Source organism: Rhipicephalus microplus, chromosome 1 (assembly GCF_043290135.1).
Source record: "Rhipicephalus microplus isolate Deutch F79 chromosome 1, USDA_Rmic, whole genome shotgun sequence".
In the NCBI taxonomy this organism is placed as follows: Eukaryota; Metazoa; Arthropoda; class Arachnida; order Ixodida; family Ixodidae; genus Rhipicephalus; species Rhipicephalus microplus.
In genome coordinates, this window is record NC_134700.1 from 138,979,793 (window position 1) to 139,000,012 (window position 20,220).

At 43.0% G+C, this 20,220-nt stretch overlaps 1 long non-coding RNA gene across 1 annotated transcript; it reads left to right on the forward strand.

The window, feature by feature from the left end:
- The first annotated feature begins 9,946 nt into the window (after positions 1 to 9,946).
- Positions 9,947 to 14,043, forward strand: LOC142799536 (uncharacterized). Its single transcript, XR_012893914.1, has 2 exons — positions 9,947 to 10,214; positions 13,816 to 14,043. It is a non-coding gene; the product is annotated as an uncharacterized LOC142799536 (long non-coding RNA).
- The last annotated feature ends 6,177 nt before the right edge of the window (positions 14,044 to 20,220 follow it).

Below are 20,220 nucleotides of genomic sequence, written 5' to 3' on the forward strand. Positions count from 1 at the left end.
CTGCTTATATTTAAACCAGCAAGCACTTAATTTCAATTGTTTGTGTCATAACATACATGTGTGCCTAAAGAGGCTCTGCATACCTTTCCAAGTAGCCATGCAATTAATTTACCGAAAGAGCTCAGTACCTCACTGCCGCAAATATTTTTGAATTTGTCCAGTACGAGCGGTGTTACAGATTTGTCGCTGACCGAAATTCTTAATTTTTCTTGTTCACTCAAAAAAATTTACACCCTAACAGGTGTAAAACGGGTGTACGCAATAAAATAACCCATATGAACACCTACATATAATTGATTGATATGTGGAGTATAATGACCCAAAACCACCATACGATTATGAGAGACGCTGTAGTGGAGGGCGCCGGAAATTTCGACCGCCTGGGGTTCTTTAACGTGCACCCAAATCTGAGCACATGTGCCTACACAGTAAAAATTTTTACACCCAGAGGGGTGTAAATGAGCTTGTCCCGTGGACGACACCCTAAGGGTGTTAATTCAGCACCTTCCGAAAAGGGTGCTTTTCCATGCACCCTTGGAATAGGGTGTACGTGTAAAAAAACTGTAGAGTGTTACAAAAACACCCTTAAGGAAGGGTGCTTTCGATGTCCTTCACTTTTTAGCACCCTCTGAGGAGGGTGCCAGAAGGGTGCACAAGGGTGTTGAGTGCCCATGGCAGGGGTGCCAGTATTCTTTTAGACTGCACTAATAAATATCAGCATGCACTGATTACACACTACTTGAAGAAAGTGGTCGTGATTATCAATGGTGCGCCACCTGTCGAGCTCCATTCATCGCGTGTGGGCAAAAATATAAACACGTACAATTGTGTATGAACTTGTGCTGGATCTATATATACTTCACAGCATATGCATAATGCGAGTTGCAGAAAACGAAGCCTTGCTGCTTTTGCATATTGTATTTATTAATTAGGCAAAGAAAACTTATAAACTTTTCTTCTGCCACACAACTTTTTCACCAGATGTGTAACATGTTCACGTATACGTACACTACAGATGTGGCACCTCAATTTTTAATATATTTTTTTAGTTTCACTTTATTGACAACTCTTTGCAACATACAATTACACTGGTTTCAGTTTAGTATACTGCTTCAAGTACATAGAGACAACAAATGAAATACACGCTAATATATCCCTATAATTTTTTCAAGTATCTACAATCCAAGTGGTTTCCAGTTTATTACTCGTTCATGTACACAATCGGTTAATAGGAATGAAATACAGGCAAATATATACTTATAATTCTTTCAAATATGTACAATCACCATGATTTCACTATATATGCCTTCATGTACACAATCGTTTCCAAGAAGTGATGCACACAAAAATATATACGGATAGTGTTTTCAAATGTATACAATCACAGTGGTTTAAGCTTTGTATTCCTGGATGTATAACAATTGGTTATGAGAAATGATGTACATGCAAACATATACGGGTTTTGGCACATTTAACTTTAGCGAATACTTAAAGAACCAATACAATGATCAGAAACAGAATAAGCTAAAAACGAACACAACGCTGAGTCAGGACACACAAAAACAAAAGAGGTAATGCATAATTATGGCTAATGACACAGCTGGGTCAATTTATGCCAAAAGTCCCAGCCATTTTGGCAACCATCTCAAAGGTATTCGAAAAACTTGTGCTGCATTGAAAATAGTGAACTTCTGTAATAGTTAGGAGAGGAAAAATATTTGGTCACGTGGCTGCCTTCTGAACTTCCTGGAATGCCGTCTAGGTGTTGTACGTGAAAATTTTTTTTAAAAGCACCGCGGTCTTTCTTTCTATACGAAACTCGGTCTACGTGTTACGTAACAAGAGCTTAATTTGGGTGAGTTGGTTCATCGTGGTTGTGTGCTTGTCACAGCGCGACAACTTCAGCAGGAGACAGAAAGTACAGGAAAGAGCACCGACTGTCAACTGAATTAATTGAATGTGCTACGAGCGCTTTTATACGGAGTACAAGAACCGTGTTCATGCGCGACGACACGTGTGAGCACTACAAGATAATCTTAACTGTGAAAAGAATACTCCCTCTCGAAAAGGGCAAGTGAACGTGTAGTGATGCACTGATCATTGGTTTACCTGATAAAAAATACTTCTACAAACGTTAAATTGCTGTTTAGTCACAAACTTTTGCTGTTTAGTCACACAGCGTTTGCTGTTTAGTACACACACTTTTGAAAGCTTGCAAGGGGTGGAAAACAACACAATAATATCAGATCTGCTGGCTATTTTTTTAATTGTGAGGCACGTGATGTGGTATAACATGCAAAGGTTTTGGTCATTGTTTTTGTTGGCCCTGTCTTCTTTAACTTTACTTTCTGCAGGAGGGTTTTGCAAACGGGTGTGATGATTCTGTTAGGATATCCAGCATTTTTTAGTCATTTATTCTGGTTTTAAGCCTGACCTCAACCTTGTGCTAACCTGACTTCTGAAGGGTGGCCTGAATACATGTGGTATTGATTCCTCTTTGTAATGATATTGAATGGCCACTATGAAAAGGCAGAGCATTCTTAGCAATCCTGGGCTGATAGCACCAGCCAATACCCCAACAGCATCATCGCACTTGTTTGTAAAACCCTCCTGCAGAAAGTAAAGTTAAAGGAAACAGGGCCAAAAGAAAAAGAGAATGACCAATGACCTTTGCATGTTAAAGGTATTACGTACATAAGGTGTCTCACAATTTTAGGAAAAGAGCCAGCAGATATGACATTGTTGTTTTCCACCCCTTGCAAGCTTTCAAAAGTGCATGTACTTACAGCAACAAGAATAGTCAAACTTGCACCATTCGTCACTAGAATAGGTTTACTGAATGCCAATCTAATGTGTATGAGATACCGCTAACATGTGGAAAGTAAACATAAGACAAACTGGGCAATGCTTCAATGATCAAGCAAGACAGCATGCTTTAAATGTTAGGAAGGGCTATAGTAGTCTCATGGCTGGACACCGTAAAGAATGTAAGTGTTGTCCTAAGTTTCATAAAACATGGTTTTTGAAAAAAAAGCAAGCAGAAAAAATGAGAGATTTTAGAACTCTTTATCAGGAAGGCCAAGGATCAATGCATCAGTACACCTTCACTTATCTTTTCTGAAAAAGAGTATTCATTTCTCGGTCAAAGTTTTTTTGTCATGGTCACACATGTGTTGTTGCAGTTGAGCCCTGTTCTTGTGCTCAGTATAAAACGCTCGTAGCGCCTTCAATAAAATTCAGTTGACAGCGCTCTTTCCTGTCCTTTTTGCGATAAGATTTTTATTACAAAAAGAATTTTATTTTCTTACAATTTAGGTATAATGATAAGTTTTCATTGTATCACAACATGGAGCAAATTGCATCTCAATACGGACAAAAATCACGATTTCGTGAAATTCGTGATATTTTCTCGTATTTTTCAGCAGCTTGAGAGGTCTAAAGATACTTTTTCCTCAAATTATACCTTCTGTGGAGTAAGTATTTACTGCTCAGATATTCATACAAAGTGCAATATTGCAATAAAAAATGCAAACATAACACACTTTGGCTTTATTCTTGGAAGCGGATGTGGCGAAAAAATTGCACTAATATTATTGAGCTTCAAATACCTTACAGAAGCAAAATTACTTAACAGGTAGACCGAAGTTGCTTTAGAAAAAATAAGCGGTAGGTTTAAAACGAAAGTTTCCACAAACAGCACACAGACCACATTATGCCAGGAAGTTATACGCCAGCCACATGAACAAAACTTTTTTTTCGCTGAATTATTCTAGCAGTTAACTGTTTTCAACGCAGTAAGTCAGCACATTTTTTTTTCAAATACATTTCAGATGGTCACCAAAGTGGCTGGGACGTTTGGCATGAAATGGTCCTGCTATATTTAAGCAAAATAACTGACACCAATAACAATATTTGTTCATCTACCGTGACCACACTAGAAAAAGTTGTTCAGGCATTGTAATACTAAAATTTTCAGCGTCGTACTGCCTGAACAACTTCTTTGATGAACTCCAAGCTCACGCCGAGAAAAAGCCGCTTAATCACGGTGGTTGTTAAAGGCCTTGCGGCCGTAGACAATGTTGAAAATGAAAAAAAAAATCAGCTCATCAGTGCTGTCACTCCTTCTTCGTCATTACTGACACGGAAGATTTTTCGGTCATCCACGTGGAGGTTCAGGAACTAGGCTTGCTCTAGGCTGGGGCTGGGGTAGACTACGCAGGACGTCAGCGGCACCTTCTCATCCTGTAATAAGAGCAAATATGACTTCTCATAAAAGGAAGTTCGTGCTGTTCTGACAGCATCGTATATGAAGAATGTGTAGTGTGTATTCTTTGAAATGGCGTGTGATTGACATTACACTGAACTCGAAGCATACAACCCATACATTCCAATAATTTCGTATGGTAAAGATAAGAGTTTTGCAGCGTACAGCTAATTCCCGAATTGAGGTGAAGTTTAAGACTGCAGCTCAAAAATGGCACTTACGAAAGCCTGAACTCACCTAATAATCAAATTCCTTCTAGTGTAGTGAGCCAGTGTGAAAAACAATTCGTAAAGTACAATGTTCTGAACATGTAGCATTAATCAAAATGCACAAGAAACTTACCTCTTCATGTACAAACAATGAAGGCATCTCTGCTTTCTCTTTTACATGAGAACAAATGATCTTGGGCGTGGCACTAGCGAAGAGGTCTGCAAAAAAAAGTAAAAGATTTACTGACTTTAATCACGCCTCTAACAATCTGAGGAATTGTGACAATTCAGCGATCAGCGCAATTCTGACTGCCTCTATAAGGGCATCGAAAATGAACAATTTTCTCGTTCTTTCTACCCTCACAAGAAGCTCCATCAATGGCATCTAATCCAAATTTGACGCTGTGCTTCATATTTGCCTGCTTTCTATACGTAGGGCTGCGATCATGTACTTTGTGCACCTAATATAGCACAGAAATTTGTTATCTATAATTCAATCATCTTAATTCATTGTAATTTGATAGAAGATGTGATAGCTCGTCCAGTTTTTAAAGAGTTGCGGGCCTGCAATAGGCACTGCCTAGCACGTATGAAAGTATTTCTTTTTTTTTAAATTCTTCAAAGCTTGCTTTCAGAAAAAGCGTCTGGCATAATTCGAGAACCAAACACATCCTCTGATGGCAATCAGGGGCACGCTATTAGCGATAATTGACCACGGGATTTACAAACGTAACCCGTGCCTAAATACTCAGTTAAACACAATCAAGCAAGTAGGAGCACTCGAACGACACCAACGCGCGCGGACGCCGTCTACGTTGCAGCAGCAATGGCAATGGCTTGTGCTAGAGCTACCGCATATAGCTCCTACAGTGACGTATACTCTCGCGATTCTGTTATAACGCCGAGCGTTATCGCAGATAAAAGCAAAGCACGAAAACAGCAAACAGAAACGAGGGAAAACAACGAACGGCGATGGCCACAACAACGCGCCTTTGGAAGTCTACTAGATATTTTCCTGTTGCTGGTTACACGTGTCCTAAGTAGCTTAAAAGACAGAGGCGCACGTGCTGGGAGTATCGCGGCATATGATCACCTCAAACTGTACCGTCTTCAAGCAAAAAAAAAAAAGCCATTTCGTACAGTGCGCCTTTGTACATAATTTTTTTTCTTTCTTTTCTTTACGCTTACACCTACGGAAGCATGCTGCACATTTGACTATCAATAGAAATTTTATTACGATGTAGCCTCGCCCCGCCACGGTCGTCTAGTGGCTAAGGTACTCGGCTGCTGACCCGCAGGTCGCGGGATCAAATGCCGGCTGTGGCGGCTGCATTTTCGATGGAGGCGGAAATGTTGTAGGCTCGTGTAGTCATATTTGGGTGCACGTTAAAGAACCCCAGGAGGTCAAAATTTCCGGAGCCCTCCACTACGGCGTCTCTCATAATCAAATGGTGGTTTTTGGACGTTAAACCTCACAAATCAATCAATCAAATCAATCAACGATGTAGGCCAAAGCGCATCTTGAAACAATATCACTTTGAGCAGTGTAGAGAAAATTTGCGATCAGCAACGAATCGCGCCCTTGTTAAGTGATCACATCACTCACTGTATGAGGGATGCAGGCACTTACGCAACATCGCGCATAGCAGTGTGAACTCGTTAAGTCACACGTTTAATCGGGTATCTGCATCAGGCCCGCGAACGCGTGCTGTTGTGAATGGCTGGCAGCCTACTTCGGCAGAGCTGCTGCAGGCGCCCAGCTAGCGCTGTATGATTACTACCTACGAAAACAGTACACTCACCGTTAACAGGCCCACGTTGTCCGTGTCCGCCGCTGCATGAATATTCCTTCATCCGAGCGTCACTTCGAACACGGTGCCATGCGTGACCACCATTGAAGATGCGCCTGTTCGCTAGAACTCACACAGCGACTAAGACCCCAGACCAACGCAACGCATTTGAAAGACGGCTGAGACAGAGAGGGCAACGTTGAGAGAGAGACGGAGGAGGCACTGGCGGTGGCGCCGCAGCTGTCGACGCAGGTGTTTGGTGACGCAACTATTCGCTTATCATCTACACCGCTTGTGTGGGCAACGCTGGCCGGGGTGAGCGGGGGGGTGGAAGGAGGTGTGGGAAACCCGCCAAGACGGCGCCGAAAGGCAAACGCTATGGCGCATACGGTGGACGGCGGTTCAACGCGGAAGGCAATCGAATTACGCTTCAAGAATGACTCCTTGTAAATGGCAACTCTCCTTCCAGCCAGCCGCACAGCGACGCAGGTTATTCACCAGCCTCGGGTTCTTTGAGTATTTTGTCGGAATGCGATTGCAGTGGGCGAAAAATACTGAAGCAAAACTTGCGGAAAACAAAGTGCACCATGGAATGGCCAGAAACAATAATTATTTCGTCCTCGGTGGCATTAGCGGGAGAGCATCGCTACACCTTTTTCCAGAGGAATTTCTTTTCGCATTGTCTGTGTCTGGCAATTCCGCGTATGGTGCCGCAAACACTGAATGCTTAGTCAAACCAGGAACAAATTAATCCACAGTCGCGGATGTTTAAAAGGCTTGTCACGCACCACAAAACGTGCCGAGGTTGTTATAACAAACTTTTTGCTGACCACATAATCAGCACATAAGTCGATATGGTTGCCCAATGAGCTAGCTAAGCACCTGTGGCAAAGGCAGGGCACGTTCTTGTTAAACGTTGTTAATATAAATAGTGGTTGTGCATAAGTGCAGTGACATCTTTCTGTGTGAATTGGTCATAACCCACGTTTTCGAGCGTAGAAGTGCCTCAGCGGACCTAATCAGCTACCACAGCAAGTTCGTAAGCAACGATGAGGTACGAAAATGTGCAGCTGTTTTCCATGTACTAAATAGTCCGTGTACAGTGCGTTGACCACCGCGATTTTTTAAGCCACCTCCCATATAGAATTCCAGTCTGAACAGGTGTGGGACCTTAAACACTAAGAAGCAGTGCCGCCCCCCCCCCAAACACACACACACACGCACACGAAATTCGAGGGCGCACGGGCTGATACACACGCATACTTATTCACAGGCGCACATACATACAAGTATACACACATACGGCCACACATACGGCCACACACACGCGACCGTAAATGCACGCATGCATGGGCGTACACATGTGCACAGGCACGCTTAACACAAGCACGGACTCGCACATACACGCGCACGCACACATGCGCGGGTGTACACACAATCGCGCTTACACGCGAACACATGCGCAGGCTCACGCACACACACCCATACTCGGGCGAACATTATGTTTCTTTATTTAATCCATAGCAAACATGTAGCTTATAACCAACGCTAAGAAGAGCTTTCGTAACGCCGATTGCAGTTAATTGCCATTATAAATGAAACGCGATTTTGCTTCTGCTGTATTCGGAGAGCACGTTCACACATTCTAAGTCTAGGCCGTCATTTAACGCAAGGTCCACATATTCGTGCAGTAGCTACGCTGCTCGACCGCCAATTCGAAGGTCGCAGGTTCGATGCTGGCCGTGGCAGTCGAATCAAGATGGAGGTGAAAAGGTAGAAGCCTGTGCACTGTGCGATATCAGCGCCCATTAAAGAACACCAAATGGTCAAAATCTCTAGAGCTTTCCACTATGACCCTTATAGTCATATCGAGGTTTTTGAGACGTAAAATCCCAAATATTATAATTATACGTTCTTCTTATGCTGCATGTTCCATCTGATGAATCGTCACCTACACCCTTCTCAGGCACAAAAGCACCCTTAGAGCCTATTTTAGGGTGCTATCGAGGCAAGCACCCAAACAAAGGGGTGCTTTTTTTTCAATCGACCATTTATGGGTGTTAAAGGGTGTTGCAAAAAGTGCTTTCTCGTAAAAGCACCCATTTTACACCCTTTTGGGTGTAAAAGTTTTTACTGTGTACAAGGGTACAAATGCACGACATTTTCGGGCCGTTTTGCTTATACTGTTAGTATACGTTAACCATCTTGATACAAGCAAGGCTCCCACTACTAGCTGCTTGCGAGTCTAGTAATAAATCGAAGCAGAAAGTAATGTGAGCGAAACGCACTTTTCATCGATAAAGCGCTCAAACTATTATAAGATGGAAGATACAACAGGAGCGACTCGTGTTCAATAAAGTAAGGGCCGATTCTCCTGTACTTGTTTCTTTCATCTGTGTCATTTGCGTGATTAGTCAACACTCACTGATTGCAGTGACTGCCTGAACAAGGTATAATGTGGCGCACATTGGTGTAGCCATGCATAGAACACTCCCCCCTCCCCACGTACCCCATAAGATCGAAGCTTTTAAAGCTGGAGATAAAACGTCCACCACCTGCGAAAAAAAAAAACAGCGCAGTTGTTCAGCCAAAACCACCACGTCAGCAGGCCATCAGGTTCCTTAAAAACGAACATTAACGTCATGTATTTTTAGCCAGCACGTTTTATTTAATTACTGTAGCGAATGTTCCTCTTCATGTGTTCTTAAGAGTGCGTCATGGAAATGAGGAAGTGGACACCGACCATAAAGAAAAATGCAGAATAAGGACATTTCGGTGACCTTGACGCAGCCTTGCTCACAATGACGGGAGCCTTGTGAACTAAATTGCGAACAAAGCTCTCTTCAGAGGAGCCAAAACGCATTCTTTAGTTCTCTCTCTCTCTCTCTCTCTCTCTCTCTCTGTTTTTTTGTGGATCCACTTCTTTTAATTTATGTAACTTCCCCAGCAGACGTGCTTCAGTCAAAGCCTTGACATTATAGCTAGTGAGAAAACAACATTGATGAAATATTTTCAGCCGTGGTCTTGTTTCAAGACTGCAAGCTAAGTACAAATGCATTGTCGCAACGTGAAGACAGAAGTAGTAATTAACAGGTTGAGAAAGTAGCAGCAGCTCAGTATCTTTATTTACTGCGTACCAGAGCGTTCCTCCTCTTTATTGTTATTGCTTGCTGCATAAAAGCATGCAGATGCGTGTATGCGCTGTCGTCTTCGTCTTCCTAGCAGTACGCACGTGGCAATATGTTCTCATGGAATAGTGTGACGGCCGATGCGTGCAATGTTGCAATATCTTTACCGAAACGAAAGTGCTGATAAAATATCGCCTTCGTGACCTTGAATGTGCAGTCCCTAAAGACCCATAGAGCTAAGCAAAAAGCATCAGCTTAGCTTTTTTACCAAAATTCACTACATTAGGTCCGTGAAGGTGCGCTAAACATTGCTCCTGAATATTAAAAATGCGCGTTCTGACTAGTAGCTCGTGCTGGCCGCACTGCACCGTCACAAAGTTCACTGCGATTCAGATGCACTGTTAAAGAACGAGTATAACGCAACAGATCGGTGCCGCAAAAAAAAAAAAAGTAGCAGCGCCCGCGCTATCAGCAGGAGGCTGGAGCTAGCGTTAAACCGCATCTAGCCGGTCTGAGAGCGCCACAAGGCGCCATCAAATTTCGCCGCCTAGACAACCTTGGCTGCCCGGTATTGCTGGGCGCACAGCACGGGAAAGGGGCCGACATCGTCTTACATGCCATTGCGTAAGCTGGCGAAAAACCCTCCCGCGTGTGTGCGTGTGGTGCGCGCGGCTTCTCGATTCTATTAGTTGGTGTTTAGTTTGAAATGTGCCGGAGCTCTGTGCTCCACCAGTGTGTTCTGTCAGTGCTGATTATTGTGAAGGTGCACCATCCTCAAGACTGGACCTGTGGATTTATATTGTGGAGCACTCGAAGTGAAATAGTGAGTACCGCTCTCACGTTGTTCCGTTCAGTGCTTTGTTTTAACTGCGTGAGCACGAGAATAACGCCTTCAAACAATTTTGTTTTGAACTAGTTGATGACAAATCAGCATTTGTTTACTTAGCGAGAATATTTGTCCGAACTGTTTCACAGGGATGATGGCGAAGTTTGATTGTGGGCAAGTTTTTTTTTGTTTGTTTGTTTAGATCGTTTGGAGTACACAGCAGAGTGAGCGTGCGCCGCTGAGGTTCAGCGAAGAAATTGAACAGATTTTTGTGGTGCCCTTTGTTGGAAGCCGTTTTTAACGGGGCCCGCTCGTGCTGCGCATCAATTATAGTTTACTAATTAATACATGTGTGGGGACGGCGCCTGTTAGCTCTAAGCATCAACCGTATGTAAGACGCATATGCTTGGTCATGCCGGTAGTTCATTTACTTTCTTTTTTTCTCTTATTGCAGAAAAAGACTGAGAACAGAAAACAAGGGCGTGGTGTCCATGTCGTTCTTTTCGGTTCTTTTTCGTTTTGTGCGGTAACACTACCGTGATAACTCGGATTGATGCATCGGGTAACACCACAGCATATTGTTTCGCGTTAGGTGCGCCTCGCGAAGCTTGCCTACTTGCTAATACATTCAATTTCGTTAAATTTGTCTTCACCGATATTTTCGTTCACCCGCAACGTAGCGTGACACTGCCGACAGCCGTGCCTATGTAGCGAAACGAGCACTGAAGCTGGACTTTTGTTTGAACAGACCTTTAGTCTGTGTGTGTGGTCGAATTGTCTACTTGAACAGCGCAAACGCTTGTTTGAACGTAACTGCTGACGTTCGAGCACATTTTATTCAGATTGTTTCCATCATGTGTAACTATCAAAATATTCTTGTTATTCAGAGTTTGATAGCCATCGCCTCGGTTTGGCGTTTAACTTTGCTAAGTACTTCAGATGTTAAAAGTATTTTCGCTATGTGAATCGTATTATTAGTTTTTTTGTTGTACAAAAACACTTTAATGTTATAAATACCGCACGGTATCTAAGCATGTGTTGCAGCCAAAATGTAAGACTGGGCACAATATCTATCTGGGAACACAACAAGCACAGCCACTGAACAGCCTACGCTGCATCGGGAAGGAGTTATGCTTTCTCACCCTGGCAACATGATTGAAACTAATGGCCCTAATTTAGCAGTATGCATTTGTCATTGAGTGAAGGTAACAGGGTCACTTCATTCGACATTTCCCAGCCAATTTTGCGGCTTTGGCAAATGTGTTTGAAAAAAACTCGTGCTGATTTACTGTACTGAAAACAGTGAACTGCTTGAATATTTCGGAGAGAAAAAAGTTTTTGGTCACGTGGTTGCCTTTCAAACCTTCCAGACTGTTGTTTGAGTGTTGTTTGTGAAAAAAATATTTTACAAGTACCGCACCTTTTTTTATACCAAGTTTGGTACATGTTAAGTAAAGGAGCTTATGTAAGGTGTTTGAAACTCAGCAATATTAATACAAATTTTCGGCCACATAAGTCTGCAAGAATTTAGCCAAAGTGTGTTATGTTTGCATTTTCCTATTGTTTACCGCACTTTGTATGAATATCTGAGCTGTGACTACTTACTTCACAAAAAAGATATTTTGATGAAAAATTATTTTTAGACATGTTAAGCTGTTAACCTCTACGAAAAACGACCACCCATTTCACATAATTGTCATTTTTGTTCGTATTGAGACGCAACTTGAACCATGTGGTGGTCCAATTAAAAACCACCCTCTACCTACATAGAAAGGAAATGAACAATTCTTTGTATGTGACAAGTTTCATTGCAATTTATATTTCAAGGAATGAAATATTTTTTGAATTTTCCCATCAACGGCAATGGGGAACTTCGAGGCGTCAGCTGCAGTACGACCAAATGGCGAATGGGGAACTTGGAACTTCAAAAATCATTTAGGGGCAAAGCTCTTGTGGCCGTGGGTCATTCCCTCCTCTGCAGTCGTACTAGTATTATGTAGCCACTTGATGAGTTGCACAATAGATAGCGTTAGTGGTTTTCACAGCATATACACTGACAAAATGATGATTAGTGGGGCGAATCGTTCGTTCGTACATTTGTGCTTTCGTCCATTCGTCTGTGCATCCATCCGTCCGGGCTTCCGTGTGTCGGTCTGTCCGTGAGTCCGTCCGTCTTTCTGTTCGTTCATAATGGCGTCAGACTGTCTGTCCATCGGTTTGTGCGTCCGGACGGACGAACGCTACGCCCCACCTATCATCATTCACCCCGCGGATGTGGTGTGATCTTTTTTTCAAAACATAAATTGCTAGGACGAAATTCGGCACATGAAACGAACTGTTTATTTGCTTCGATTAAGGTGCAACGTCTATTTTTATTCAACCACCACATGGTGCAAGTTGCGTCTCATTATAGACAAAACAGTTATTTTGTGTAATTTGCGATTTTTTCTTGTAAAGTTTGACAGCTTGAGAGGTCTAAAATATTTTTCCTCCATATATACTTTATGTGGATTAAGAATTCACTCCTCAGATAGTCATTCAAAGTGCAGTATTGATATAGAAAATGCAGATATAACACATTTCGGCTAAATTATTTGAGGCGTATGTGGTAAAAAAAAGGTAATAATATTACTGAGCTTCAAACACTTTACGCAAGCGCTTCACTTAACTTGTAGACCAAATTTGGCATGGAAGAAGAGATACTTATGAAATAATTTTTTTTCACAAACATCCAGACGAGATGACGGGAAGCTCAGGAGGCACCCACGTGTCCGATAAATTATTTGTCTGCCAAATATTCTAGCAGTTACCTTTTTTAATGCAGTAAAATCAGTGCGATTTATTTTTTCGAGTACAATTGCGGTGGTCACCAAAATGGCTGGGACGTCTGATGTGGAATGACCCAACAGCCAATTATAATAATTCCAATTTATTCCAATTTAGCCAATTTAGCCAATTATTCCAATTTATAATAGTGTCAATGTGAGCCAGTTCAAGAACACTAGTATCATTCGCATTTTAATACGTAACTGTACAGTACTTATTTTACAAGTTACCTACACTGAATATTTTCTCAATGCGCATACCGTCATGTATGCTCAGTGGCATTGTGCTTTTGTGCAATACAGATAAAATATGTATATGTTGCGCGTCTTACTGTATTCCTTTTAATAAACTAATCTGATGAGTACCATGGTAGATCTGCAGAAATACACATGCAGCTGTGTTGATGCATACTTAAGCACATAACTTGACATTCACTTAGATTGGTCGTTGCATGCAACAAATGGAACATTATAAACTTGGAGCAGCACCGTTTTATTTGCCTGCACGCGCAAGCTGAAAGGGTAAAGTAAGTTTCATAACTACGGTACAAAAGGCATAATGATTCCGCCACAGCACGCTTTTTATGGCGTTTATTGCTCAGCATAACTTTTCTAGCATTTCTCACTGCAGTGCAGCCCCATGCCACTGAATATGCTTGCTATGCACTCAATTTTTACTTACACATAAGGAAGCAGTTAGTTATGCATGGTGCACACTGTATTTTGCACTCTTTGTGAAATTTCAGTCATTGTTCTTTGTGTATTTATTTTAGGTTTCCGGGATTGAATATTATGTACAGAAAGAACAGCTTCGCCCCACTTCTCTCGAAGGCACCAGTTATCTCAGCAGCTGAAGATCATTGTGCAAGCAGCAGTGACGAGTGGTTTTGCAGTTAGAAGTATACCAACACTGACAGTACATTAACACATCCCAAGTTACACTACCTTGTTGAATGTTCTCTTTTTTAATGTCGAAATAAAGCGAGATGTAATAGGTTGTATATGTGACTCTAGAAACTCACTCTTTCTACGCGTTTTTTTCTGTTGTATAGGTGTCAATCAAACGCCATACGTCTCAGTCGTTTGCCCGACTAGCGCAAATGTTTTGAAAGTTGTGGAGATTTCTTGTATTGAAAACAATGAATTTTTAGTATAGAGAGAAAGAAACTTGGTCCCGTGACATATTTCAAAATTTTGCAGAATGCCATCAGAGTCCTGTTTGTCAGATTAGCAGTTTTTCTATAATAAACGCAGATGCTAAAATATGGGCTTAATTGTTTTTTTTTGCTTCGGCGTTATGTTCGGTTGGACCTTATGCTACTGGTTACTGCTTAGACTACTGTGGTGTAGTGTGTGTGTGTGTGTGTGTTTGTGTGTATGTGTAAGTGCCTTCCGCGTCTTTGTCGTTTACGGCCCAGTCTACGTACACCTACATACCCCGGTCTCATGCAGCTCATTCAAGACCATGGCACCTTATTTTATCAACTGCATGCATACAGGTATAAGTGCAGTGGGTGACACCACTATCTTCCTTCTTCCGTGTCAGCTGCAGAGGTTCATATATGCTTCTCCCTGAGAACAATTGAGGCTTGGGCGAGTTGGTGATGCATATTTGATGGAAGGAAGTGCTGTGAACGGCTCTCCTCAACACACAAGTCAAAGCGTCTGCTCCTGTGTCTCTGCTTTTGTTGCCCGGTAGTTGCGCTTCATTTGATCAAGTATGCTCATCCATATAACTGCCATCGTTTCAAGGGGGTTTCAGTGTACACCCCACTCGCATGGGTGTAGCTTCATCCAACACCCATAGTTTAGGGGGGTTTATAAACACCTATTAAAGTAGGGTGTAACGTTTCTTTACACCCTATGGTTTCGGGGTGTTTCTAAACACCTTATTGTTCAGGGTGTTGCTAGACACCCTAAAGGGTGTTAACCATGGGACAAAAACAAATACATTCTTATGGGTGTAAAACGTTTAAGAGTGTTGCGACGAGAGCGCTGGCAGCTAAGCAGGGAGGGCAGGCACGGAGGTACAATATACGTCGCATGCACCTAATGGCCTTGTGCACTTCTCTGTTTCTTTCTTTCGTCAACTGCTCGGCTTTTCAGCGCAGTCGCTCGTGCATGCATGGGCATGTCACGTTCTCCTGTGGCGGACCGAGTAAGCACCAAGCGCTCCATGCTGAAATCAGTTTATGGCTGATACTTGACGGTGAAGCACAGATTTTTGAGCCTGTAGCGTCATTAGTTAAGAGAAAACAAAGCTGTTTTTTTCTGACTCTAAAATTTATTCTAAATGCCAGGCCGAATTGTAGGACCGCGGTCAGAAATATTTGCGTGGCAGTTAGTTTTTTGTGACGTGAGCTTGGAGAGGCAGGTCAGCCGTTGGCAGGCAGCATTGCTTTAATGGCACTCGGTCGAAGCGTGTTCGACAAGATTTGCTGTGAACAATGACAGTACAGCGCTAGCACGGTACTTGGCATCGTTCTGCATTGCCAGAAATGGCCGAGCGTTTCGAGTTCCTGTTAACTTAGGAAAAGAAAACCAAACGCCACGTGGGCAACAAAAGGGGTGGAATTATAAACGTCACTGTGATGGCCTCCTAATTGCTACACGGCACTGGCAGATGGTGCATCAATGGGCGTCTTCCGAGACCCAGAGCGGCACGGTGACTCCTCACTTCGGTTCAGCTGAAGCCCAGCCGCATGCTGTGTTCACGCACGCTATTTCGAGGCAGCTCGCGTTGCGAAAACTCGAAGGTAACCGACATTATTTTGTCCAGGTTCGGCTTAGCTCCGGTAGCTCTCGGAAGCGGGTGGGCTGGCGACACGTGAGGGCGTGGCTGTTGTCGCGACGATCGGACGCTAAGTCGGCGATGTGGTGCGTATTGTCACAGTGGCATGTCTTCGACTGCTCCTGGGCAAATTAGCTCGTAAGTAAAACCACGGCCGGTCAGCGAGCGGTTCCTTTTACGGGGCATAGGGCACAAATGAATTATTGCCACGTCGTCAAGAAGTTTACGTGGTACAGGGAAGTGGTCCTATTCCCAGTACGTGCGGCTCTGCAATTTTCTGGTTGTGTTATACTTAAATTTTGGTGTTTGTGTTATTTGGGGAGAGGGCGCGAGCCCGCACGTGCACGAAGGTGGTGTCCTCGTGGTGGGGTTTTTGATCTACCAAGTATTGTCCTATCAGAGGACAAGCAGGCGACGATTCGCCGAGAGTTATTTAAGGGCGGAGCACCGAGAGAATAAGAAGCGTCGGAGCTCTGCCAATCGTTCTGAACCAGGCTCGCAGTGTTAGGCACCATCAGCTCTGCCGATGATGATGATGATGTTTGGTACTTTGTGGCGCAAGAACCATTTGATGACCAAAGAGCGCCAGTTCATAGAACCAGAGATGTAGACAATGATTGTGATTAGTGGCTGTATAAGGGCCTTAAACTTCCTCGTGCTAAGGTAGGTAAAAAGATAGAACTAATAATGACTATGCCGTGGAAAGTGTGTGGTGTTAATGAATGACGAAAGTTTGTGATAATAAATAACATGGTGGACCTATATGGCATTATCACAAGTGCCTCGATCGTTCACACCCTTGCGTCTATGGGCCGTGAGGCATGCGCTTTGCTCAGTGTAGCCACCGCAGCGGAGACTTCTCTGAAGAAGTCGTGCTACGAAACTCCCGGGTATATCACGTGAAAGATACGGAGTTTTCTCAGAAAAGCCAACAACGATTTATGTGTCAAAAGTGTTTCCCTACCGACTAACACAGCAGGGTGAAGTGGTATCTGTTTTCGGTAGGGTAATGAAAAAAGTGTCTTCTCAGTGTGTCTAATTGTTTACACTGGACTGAAATGTGAAGCATGATGAGTGCTTCTCCACATGTATCACACAATGGTGGGTCGCCACCAGACAACAGAAATGAATGTGTAGTGTATGTATGTCCTGTTCTTAACCTTGTAATTATTACGTCTGTGTGGCGTGATTTTGATACTGGCGGCCAATGGACAAGTTGTTGCTTGATGACATGCAATTTCTTAGCTGTGTGTGTGTCCCTTGTGCTCTGCCAATAACCCCTGAGCTTTCGTTTTAGAAAAAGCTTCAAGTCAAGTGCAGGAATCGGTATCAGTGTATTGGTAGTGATTTTGTTGGCGGATCGAGTTAGCTGTCTACCAGAACGTTGCCTTGTGTTTCGCGGTGTCCTGGCACACAGCAGACCACAACATGCTGCTTGTATGAGTTCACTGGGCATAAGAGCGAATAAAGCGAGACAAGGACAGTGTTTTTGTGCTTTTTAAAAGTTTTAGGAGCACTTAGGAATTATGTATATATTATTGCCCTCTGTTGTTTTATTTGTTCAATGTGTTTAACGGCCACAAGTATTGCGTAAGCATCGCCGGTGATTATGCTTGTATGAGAGTGCAGAGCGCCGGCTTCCGAAAAGGATCGCCCGACGGCTGCGTACGAGATAGAAGTATTGGCCCTTGAAGCATCAGTAAAAAAATCAGCACATGTGTATTTCTTTTGTAGTTCTAGGAAGTATGTCTGATTATGTGCAATTGGTGCGTGCTTCGTAACCTCGAAAATAGACACGTCGCAATCTATCGCCAGCCACTGCCACGGTGGCAGGCATACTGCGGGAGCCATCAAACGGTATTCAAGTGGCACACCGGTTTCCTTCGCTAGGCCCCTCACACAGTGAGCAGGGCTGTCTAATAGAAGGCCGTTTCTCAAACCCAGCAAAGCTTGATATGTATATAATTGTAGAGTTTGAAGAGTGTTGCTCGTCTGTGTTCACTTTGAGATAATATTTAGAAGGCATGTAACATATCTGTAGGTGGAGCGATTATTCCTTCGATTCCACGTACAGGCTTTTCACGGGGCTAATGCTAAAAGCACCCGTAGAGAGATGGATGTCTAGATGATCAACAGGGTGAAGCATTTTAAAGGCAGACGACGTTACAGACTGATATGGTATTGCCCCATAGTCTAGGCAAATACGTATGAGTCTTGTATACACATTGATCAGACACTTCTTGTGACTTCTTCACGTAGTGCATGACAATACATTTAGAACATTGAAGGCTTTTATAAACTTGATTTTCAGATACTTGATGTGTGGTATGAAATTTAGTTTGGCGTCTAAGATGAGGCTTAAGAATTTGTGTTCAGTATTAACAGGAAGACGTTGCCCTAGCAGTTTAATATTGGGTTCCAAATGAATGTTTCTCTTCCTAGAGAACAAAACACACTTGCTTTTCTGTACATTCAGTCAAAACCAGTTTTCTTCTGCCCCATTGAAGACTGTTCAAACCAAAGTAAACCTGCCGCTCACACATGGCCAGATTACAAGACTTAAAACCAAGCTGGACGTCGTCGACATATGTGCAGTAAAACATATTTCATGGGATGGACAAGCGCAAATAATCCAGTTTGATGGCAAAAAAGTGTGTAGCTGAATACACCACCTTGCGGCACTCCTCTTTCTTGGACAAAGAACGCTAACCACTCGGACACGGACTGTCTGATACGACAAGTAACTTTCGATTGGGTAAACATTCCTCCATGCACGCCAAGCTGGGACAGGTCTCTTAGTATTTCAAAGTGACATGTTGTATCATAAGAATTTTTGATATCGATGAGCAAAGGAAGAAAATATTGTTTGTGGACGAAAGCGTCTCTAATCTGTGGCTCAATACGAACAAGGTGGTCTGTGGTAGATCTACATTCTCAAAATCCAAACTGAAATGGGTCGAGTAAACTGTTGGAGTAAAAAGTCGGCATTTAATCATTTTTGAAGAGTTTGCACAAGCGGTTTGTAAGTGCAAATGGCCTACAAGTCTATACTGAAGAAGGGTCCTTGGCCTCTTTCAAAATGAGAATAATGATAGCCTCTTTCCAGAAAGTGGAGATAGCGCCAGAAAACCAGATAGCGTTGTATAAGCAAAGTAAGGTGTTTGTTTTGCGTTTCAATTGGTAGGTTTTTCAACATATCGTACACCACTTGATCAGAACGTGGGGCGAATTACTACAGAAGTTTAGCGATGTTTGGAGCTTAGCTAAGCTGAAAGCTTCGTTGTATGCTTCGTGTTTTGTACATTTCTGTTCTAGTTTCTGCTTTTCAATTCTTGTTTTGTAATTTTGGAACGTGTCAGTCTATTTTGAGGAGCTGGACACCCGTTCGAAGTGTGCGCCGAGGACGTTCACCTGATCTTCCAGTCTGTCATCATGTGTGTCACGAGTGGGAGTGAGTGTACTTGTCTTCCTGTTACCCTACTAATCATGTTCTAGACTTTAGCATTCTGTGTATAAAAGTTGATCCCTGTTAAAAACTTGTGTAAACTTTCCTTTCTGGCCTGCCGACGCGTTCCTCCGCCTTGAGATTTTATTTTCTTAAAGCTGTCAATGTTTTCCGCTGTCGGTGAATTCTGCAGCGACTTCCATGCACTGCTCGGCTCCTTTCGCACATTTTGACATATGTTCCACCATGGCGCGCGTCGCTTGCCGGGCAGTCCAGATGTTTGTGGGATGCACTCAGTTGCTGCGTCAGTAAGAAAAGCTGCGAAGTACTGCTCAGCTTCATCTATGCCTCACCCACATATGTCAGTCCAACTTGAATGAAAAATGTTATGAAATTGTTCCTAGACGGCTTGGTTTATCGGGCGTTTGGGAACATGTTGAAGACATTCATATAATGATGGTGTATTTAAAGTAGAAGGAAAATGGTCACTTCCACATAAAATATTTATGACTTTCCATTTCAGTAGCGGTAGAAGTGAAGGAGACACAATACTGAGGTCTATAGGCGAGTATGTTTTATTGGCGATGATGTTATAGAATGTTGGTTCCTTCCTATTTAACAGACAGGCAGCAGAATAGAAGAGAAACTATTCAATGAGACGACCTCATGGATCACAGCGAGAATAACCTCACGTACCGCTATGTGCGTTCAGATTCCCAAGGACTGGAATTCCCGTTTTTCAAGACGGTCGTGTGGAAGTATGTACAAAAAGCAGATGGTGACGAGTTTGTTTAGAAGAAATGCTCGGACAGCCACCGCCTCGAGGTAAGTTTGGAGGGGTAATTGTGTACATGCTACCCTTGACTAACTGTAACAGCTACACCACCGATGACATGGCATCGGTGGTGTAGCTGTTACAGTTAGTCAAGGGTAGCATGTACA